Here is a 9,226-nt window from a genome sequence, read left to right on the forward strand (position 1 = left end):
AAGAATAATAAGCTGTGTATGCTGAAGGTTAAGTTCACTGAAGCACAGCAAAAAAGTACCATGGAACTGTAAACTGAATACTCCCAAAGCTCTCAGAGGATGGAAAGATGCTCGGGTTTTAAGTAGCTAGAAAGGAAAAACTCTAATAAACATCTAAGTGTTCATTAGAAACCCAGAAATTATGCCTTAGCAATAAAGTAGTATTAGAAGTTATAGCTATTCTATATGTATCCTAACAAAGGTTAAAATTCTCAAAAAAGCAAGTTGATCCACAATTAGCTTAAAACAAGAACATCCCAAATCTTTCAAGAAAAATAAAATCCAGACATTAATGTTTACATTAATGACTTAATGTTTACAATATCCAGCAAGTAATAAAACCTTATTAGTAGACTAAAAGCAGGAAAATGTGATCGGTAGCCAGACCAGTCAACTAATAGAAACAGACTCACAAGTGACTAAGATGGTTTAAGTAACAGAAAAGGATTTTTAATGATAAAAAAATTGCTTAATAATATAAAGAAGAAAATGCATATAATGAGAAGCAAAAAATATTTTAAAAGACCCAAATGGAACTTCTGAAGATGAAAAATGTAATATCTAAAAAAAAGAAAGATAGATTTAATATCAAATTATACACTACAGAGGAAAGAAAATACTATCCAAACCAAAAATTAGAGAAAAAAGACTTAAAGAAATCAATGGAGCCTCAGTGACATGTAGGACGATATCAAGCAGTTTAAAATACAAATGGTGGGAGAGGAGAGAGATAAAGAAATACTGAAAGAAATAATAGACAAAAAAGTTTTATATTTAGACGAACAAGAGTTAGAATTCTGTCAACCTCAGAAACAATACAAACCAGAAAAAAAAATCATTATTAAATGCTGCAGAAAAGCAATCTGTCAAATTAGAATTCCATACCTAAAACGATATAGGCTTAAATGAAAGTGAGACCAGGCATGATCACTCACACCTATAATCCCAGAACTTTGGGAAGCTGAGGTGGATGATCCCCTGAGCCCAGGAGTTCGAGACTAGCCTGGAAACACAATAGGATATCTCTTTACAAAAATTTAAAAATTAGCTGGATGTGGTGGTGCTTACCTGCAGTCTTACCTACTCTAGAGGCTGAGGCAAGAGAAAGGCTTGAGGATAGGAGGTCAAGGCTGCAGTAAGCTGTAGTTGTGCTACTGTACTCCAGTGTAGGAAACCTTGTTAAAAGATAGAAGAAAGAAAGGAAAAGAAAGAAAGAGAGAAAGGAAGGAAGGGAAGGTGAGGAAGTAAGGAAGGAAAAGTAAAGAAGGAGAAGGATGAGGAGGGAGAGGAGGAGGTGGAGAAGGAGAGGAAGGAGGAGGGAAAGAGGAAGGGGAGAAGGAAGGAAGGAAAGAAAAGAAAGTAAAGAAGAAGGAGGAGGTTGAGGAGGGAGAGGAGGAGGAGAAGGAGAGGTAGAGAAAGGAAAGGGGAAGGATGGAAGGAAGGAAGGGGAAGGAAGGGAGGGAGGGACAGAAGGAGAAAGAAAGAAAAAAGAGGGAAAAAATACAATACAATGAAATAAACTTCACAAAAAGAACAAAAAAGGAAAAAAATTGAGAGTATTTCTAGCTAAAAGACTTGAACTGTAACATATTTTAAAAGAATTCTTCTGGCAGAAGAAACATAGTTCTGCATTTTTAAAAAAAAGCAGGACTACATAAAGGAACTGAGAGTATCAAAAATGGTAATTATGTTGGTATGTTAATAAATAAAGATTTTTGTTGTCTAAAATTTATTTAAAATATAAACATTTGTTACTTTGTACAGATACTCAGTTACTTCAAAAGTTATTAACTGGAAATTGGAAATAGATTGTTTAGTTTGGAAAAGTTAAGCCTTCAGTATCAGAAGGACCAAGCAAAATCTGACTTCATTGAGTCAATCAGGAATATTCGAATTGGAGAAAAAGTAAAAGAAAAAAAATAAGACATTGGAATTTGAAAACTTTTTAAACTGAAATTCAAGGCTCTCTATAACATGGCCTGAAACTAAATAGTTATTCCTATTTCCCAACATGTTATAGAGGATCCAAGGCAGTCGAACTGCCTTCTGTATTTTTTTTTTATGATTATAGTTTCTCAGAATTTCTTGATGCTGTCTGTCACGACCTCAAATGAAACTTTCCCTAACTCAATTTTAATTATTTCTGTTTAGCCCAAACATACTCATTATTTGAAGTCTTTCTCAAAAGTAACTTCCTCCATGGAGCCTTTCTTAATTCTCCTTGACAAAAATAATAATTTCTTGCTTTGAACCTCCATGATACATTGCATGAAACATTTCCCACACGACTTGAGTTTAGTGTAGGTTGTTTATGTGCGTAGGTCCTATTCATGATTAACTATAAGCAAAGGTCGTACTTGTTTACTATGATATCATCTATATCATACAAGATAAAAGGATTGAACATTTGCTGAGAACCTACTATGTATCTTTATGAAGTTAATAATTTGAAAAATGCTCATATTCATCATAACTGAAAGAAACAGTTATTACTATGTCTTTTTTTAAATGATTAACTTTCCCATTTAGAAAAAAAAGTTCAGCTCGTATACAATTTTACATAAGCACACTTTGAGGCTGAAGCAAACTGACTATCAATGTGAAAATAAAATATAAAAGCTGTTCTTGTGGTTATTTCTAAACAGAGCTAACATTAGAATTGTCTAAATCATCACAATCATCTATTTTGGAAAGATAGGATTCATCAAATGAGTCTTTGGCCAACAAGTGTTCTAGAATGATGCTAACATCACATGTAGGAATGCTGCATTTTCTAGCATTTGACATTTTCAATGATTGAGATATATATTTTGTAAATGGAAATACCACTACTAAAAACAGAATGCTATAAGTAGAATGTCTTTTGTTTCCAAAGTCGATATACTAGAGTGATGCAAAAATAATAATAAAAGCAAGATATTTCGTGTCAAAATTATCTTGGGGTCAATGCTGCAGCCACAAGCACTGCTGGCAAGTATTCTCAGGGCACACTGGAAAAAGGTAAAATTAAAACTGTGTAACTTATCCAAGATCACATAAACAGTAACAGCAAACCTACAAGAATAAGCCAGAGTTCTATTAATATCCAAAGCATATATTTGTTTAACTAAATACATAGGTAATTGTTAAATGTAAATAGAAACTGAAGTCGAAACCAGTAAGTTGCTAAAGTATTACATGTTTCAAAAAAAGAAAGATAGAGAAGGGAGTGAGACAATGAAAGATAGAAACAGAGAGATAGGGAGGGAAGGAGGGAGAGAAGGAGGGAAGGAAGGAAGGAAGGTGGGAGAGAGAGAAGAAAGGGAAGGAAGGAGCTAGCATGTATTTGAAGCAGAAATTCTAAGTATTTTGGTTTAGAACACTGCATACAGAACACCCAAGGAAGTACAAGAGAATAAATCAGAGTAAATTTCAGTACATTATAAAGAGAGCTATCTTTAGAACCATAGCAAAATTACTAATAAAAATGATTATCTTGAAGGGATAAAATTGCTAACTTGGAATTCTTAGAGTTACAGGAAGTAACTTCAATAAAGCATGTCTTGAATTGCTGTTGGCAACTCTGAAAGTAATTTTATATACCTTATAATGCCTGAACAAGGAAATACATTTATTTCAAGGAGATCAGGGTTCTTTAATATGTGTTGCTTATGTATATAACTAAAGATATAGTCTAGGAACCAAAATGATGATGATGATGACATAATTTTTTATATATCATTATTTAATAAAGTTCCTTGGTTATACCCAAATGTGTCAAGAACACTGCTATGAAGCTTCAAAGAATATTGTGGTCTTGCTCAATGACAGTGATTTTTGAGATGAATAAGGCCATGGCCTCTACCTGGATGGGGAACCTACGGTTTGTGACAGGTGTCTCGCATACATACATACAAGGTAAATCTAATTACAAATATCTCTGAATTTTGTGAAAGAACAATAAAAAATTAGTGGTTTCACTTATATATATGTCGTTTTAATGAATATATTTCATGACCTAATGAAATAGTTATATAACTATTAACATAATTCAAAAAGTAGAATGGACAGTTGTTACCAACTTCCATTTTTATAACTGTTATGGATGTGCAACTCACTCATCACTGGCACTTTGTAAAAATTGTGTGATGTGTTTAAGCCTATAGAATTAATATCTAAAAGATGTATACATCTTGTGAAAATACATATTTAAATCTGTCTCTGAAAAATATTCAGGGAGTTTTACTGACATGCAATGTTAGTATATTAAAAAAGTTTTAGAACAGGCACAGTGGTTCATGTCTATAACCTAGCACTTTGGGAGGCCAAGACTGTCAGATTACTTGAGGTCAGCAGTTTGAGCTGACTCAAACATGGTGTCCTACCCCTACCATCTTGTACGCATTGTTGAGAACATTCAGGTCTTTGACTTTAAACTGAGTGATGAGGAGATGGCAACCATACTCAGCTTCAACAGAAACTGGAGGGCCTGTAACATACAGCATTCCGTTCATTTGGAGGAACATCCCTTCAATGCTGAATATTGAGGTTGACTCTCCTGGTGACATTACATAGGGGATTCTCTCTCTTCGCTGAAGTGTGACTATCTCCACTCAAGTCCTATTTTAGCCAAGCTTATCTGAGGTCACAGTGAAGTTGGTCCTGTTGTAGGCCAGAATCGAGGTGCTGTTTTAGATATTTATTTCTGTATGTTCAACTAGGATCAGAATATCACAGAAAAGCATGGCTTGAATGAACAAGTGACAATGTTTTCCACTTATGTGATCTCAACAAATGTTTGTCAAGCAACAGAAATTCTGCCAGCACTGAGGGTGTAAAGACAGATAATAAAAAATAATTATCATAGCACTGAGGGTGTAAAGACAAACAATAAAAAATAATTATCATTAAAAAAAAAGTAACGACTCAAAGTAAGGTAAGTGAACAAATACATTTTACCCAGTAGGAGCTCAACCAGAGAGACCCCCCCACCCAGGTGGCACTGAAGGAAATCAGATGCAGACACCCAAATAGAACAGCAAAGTGAGTCTATTGGCTGGTGAAGGGCCGGGGGGTTTGTGGGGGGTGGGGGACAACAGTCTTCCAAACTGAGAGCCTCAGGGGCTAAAGCATTCCAGGCTGAAGGCCCTGAGTAGATTCTGATCCACTTATTTATTCTCTCTGAACAAGTGATTATTATTAACAAACAGATGTTCTGTATTTTCTCATAACGCAAAAATATACCAAGTAGGCAGCTGCTACCCACTTACCACTGATTACAGACAAACTAAAAGGTATTCTCCGCAAGGGAGCCACAGGGGCAGGGGCAGATAGCTCAAATAATTGTTTTAACTGGTGTATGATATTTATACATTGTCCTGCCACTTTGGAATGGTTTTCCGCTTGCGGGTGGAGGGCGGGAGGGGGCATTGGCTAGGTTTTCCTTGCCATTGTTCTTCCTAGAAAACAATATGTTCTGTCATACACTCAGCATTCAATACTCATAAACTTAATATTTCTCAACAACATTTTGTTATTGAGGACAAATTAATGGGCAGGCTAGGAAAAGCAATAATTATGGATGCAAAAGGGAATGCTGGAGTAAAATACAAGTCAACTTTTTCATTTGGTATTTTGTAACTAACTAGCTGTAGCACTTAAGGGTAAAACCAATCTGATAAAGCCTAGGATTTAGCAGTATATTTTATGGAGCTTGGATCTGGAACTTTGGGATTATTCCATATTTTGAAAAAGTGTAATTACATGTAAATCACTACAGGTGGTATAGTAGGTGTCAGGTCAGGATTAAACAACTAAATGAGTATTAAAAATATAATTAAGGGCAACATAAAATGTGTTGGTTATTTTTGTTTGTTTGTTGGAGTGTTCTAAATCAATAGTCCAGGTCATGTAAAATAAAGTTACTGGGAAAGACTCCAAATGACATTCTCGTTTTCTATTCCTGGATTGGAAATGTTGAAGCTGAGCTATGTATTTAATCATGTCTGCTTCTTTCCATGAATAAGAGAGTAGCATAAAGAATGCAGCTTTCTTGGAGTTAATGAAAAAGCAGAACAATCAAAGAAAGCAACCCTGTCAGGGGGCAGCTCAGGTTCCTCGGATCTAAGCAGGAAACAGTAAGCAACTACAGTGTCACCATCCCCAGTTTCAGGAAACACAGCATATTACCAATGACCCCAAGGATGATAATACAGGCCCTCCAGGTGACATAAGTCCTTGTGTAAAGAAAATATAACCTTGCCTTCAGTAAAATAGTCTGTTTTTTTGATTAGCCTTTTAACTATTTGATACATACTATACCTACTGAGATGTGGTTATAAAAGCAACAAATTCTGGATTTTCTGAGTCAGTGCCAAATTAAAAGACTTTGGCCCATTAGTTGGTGTGATCACCCTAGAGTTAGATTGAGAAAATAAAGTCCACTTCCACCTGACATCATTGGGTATTAAAACATTCCAACCACAATTCAGACAAGAGCAGAGAAAAGAAAAGGTTTTCCTAGAATTTCTAAGTCTCACCTAAATTTCAACTTCTTAAAATAAAGGATTCAGGATTTGAAACATCAAAGAAATCTGGTATCAAAGAACCTAGCAGAAAATACAGGGGTGTTTTGTTTTGTTTTGTTTTGCTTTTGCTTGTTTAGTTTTAGGTAAGGGAAATTTGAAGGTGATAGATTAAGCTTAGACACATCTGTGGAATGTCTGGCGTGAGACTGGTGTAGCTATCCATCTAAATTACTAGAATGATCTTGTTCCTCATCTTTGGAGCAGTCAGAAATGATCCTAAAATGACCATCAGGATTTAGATAGATATAGTATAGATGCACTGCTCTTATTTCCTCCATCGCTTGCTATATTGTATACAGCGACTATGTGTGTGTATAAACCTTCTCAGAATCTCCCCCACTACACTGCAAACTTCTTTAAAGTAGGAATGCAATTTTAAATATTTGATGATATAAAACATGACATGGAATCGTCACATAATAAATGCATGATTATTACATTAATATATTTATACTTCATGAATGAATATTATTCTCAAGACAAGAAAAGTAAAAAAAACAAAAAAAAAAACAAAAAAAATCAGTTACATTGGTTTTAGCTAACATTCATTAATACCTTGGTAAAGAAGATAAAATCAAATGGAAAGAAAGTTGAGTTGGGCTAATTCATTTTTCTAGCTTGCGTGTAAGAAGCAGTGGGGGCATAGATTTGGAATGTTTGCCTAGCAACTTTTTTTACCAATAAATTTTCAGGATTTGTGTGTGTGTGTGTGTGTGTGTGTGTGTGTGTGTGTGTGTGTGTGTAAACAGATTCTGAATCTGTTGCTCAGGCTGGAGCACAGTGGTGTGATCACAGCTCACTGCAACCTCTTCCTCCTGGGTTCAAGTGATTCTCATGCCTCAGTCTCCCAACCAGCTGGAATTACATGCATGCACTACCACACACAGCTAATTTTTGAATGTTTAGTAGAGACAGGGTTTACCATCTTGGCCAGGCTAGCATCAAACTCCTGGTCTCAAGTGATCCACCTGCCTCCCCCACCAAAAGTGCTGAGATTATAGGCATGAGCCACTGCACCTCGCCCAAATAAGGAAAGGTCTTGAAAACAAACTTGAAAAAAATGATTCTAAAACATTGTTGTACAGAACGTAGTTTTTAACTCAGATCCGTTGGTTTTTGATTATTTAATTCAATTTCTTAATATGATTCACAGCTAGTTGTGGCTTACTTGGCTGGCCTTTGAACATCATAGAACAAGCAATATTCTCCATTTGCTTTAGTACAAGCAAAACTTTGCATAGCCACACACAATGATAAAGAGATAAAGCTGTCAACTTTCTAAAGGAACACTGAACAGAAAAGCATATATAAAATACACAGAGAAAGGACCTATTTGTCTGAAACCAGGTTAAGTTATGGGGAAAAGCCATATGAAGAAAAGATAGTCACTCTTGATGATCTTGGCACTTGATGATGCTGGGACCTTATTGTATCCAATGTAATTAGTTGTTACTTCTCCACTCAAAAGCTGAGAAATTTGTATTGCCTTTACCAAGTCATGGCCTTCAGACTGGCTGTTTCTGACAGACTTCTTTACCCAGGGATAATAAATATTAGCGCTGGTGGCATTTTAAACAGTGACTGATTTATCAACAATTACAATTTGGGATATGTCATAAACAAAATGTTTAATTCTATACTTCTTGAAAAAATGGAAGCTCAGATAGCACTGGGTGATGTCACTTGGAGCTTAGTATTAGCCACTTCCCTTAGACAAGAGAGACATGTACCCAATATATACAATCCCAGTCACTCCTAAATGATAAAACACTTATCATGTAATAACTATTTTCAGTAACACAAAAGGTAGAGGTGGGTTAAAGCAGTGGTGTGCCAGAGCCAGCTTGTACTGACTGGCTCAGGAGAAACTGTGTGTGCATTTCTTCCCAATTTCAAGGTCAATGGCATCATGCTGGCAGCTTGAATTCAGCAATAATGAGCATACTTGCATGACAGAAATCTGAAAATATTGTCAATCAAATTTTCCATCCAAGCTTAGGTAGTATCTGTTAAACATTAACCAGCACAGTGCTGGATTAAGGTAAAATGTAGAACACATACCCACATGAAAGGGACAGCTGTGTTTAACAAAGCCACTTTGTTAAGTGCCTTATAAAACAAAATCATAATCCACAATAAAAATATATTGACTCTATCATGATCAACCTCTACTTGTCTTTTAAACATGATAGCAAATGATCCATTTGAACCATACTGAACTATTTGTCATTTCTAAGATGGGACAACTTTATTTTCCTCTTGATTTCTTTATAATTATTGTACCCCTTTTCTGGAATAACCTTGACATCTTGTTAATCCAGTCAATGCCTGCTTGTCTTCTATGATTTCAACTCAGGTATGTTATCTTCTACTGAGATACTTCTTTAACTGCTGTAAAGGCACATTTCTGTGCCCCATATCTGTGCTTCCTAGCATGAAGCATGTTCTAATAGTGTACAATATTTGGCAATTGCCTGTTTTTCTCTTCCCTCTGCTGGACATTGTGCTACTTGAGAATATAGCTTTCCCTTTTATTTATTTATTTTGGTTATGTCCTTCTGTCACAGGATTCTACCAGCCTGGATCCTATGCCTGCCAAGTTTTTGAGACATTATATACCT

Source organism: Sapajus apella, unplaced genomic scaffold (genome assembly GCF_009761245.1).
Source record: "Sapajus apella isolate SASKATOON/1434 unplaced genomic scaffold, GSC_monkey_1.0 scaffold2, whole genome shotgun sequence".
NCBI lineage: Eukaryota > Metazoa > Chordata > Mammalia > Primates > Cebidae > Sapajus > Sapajus apella.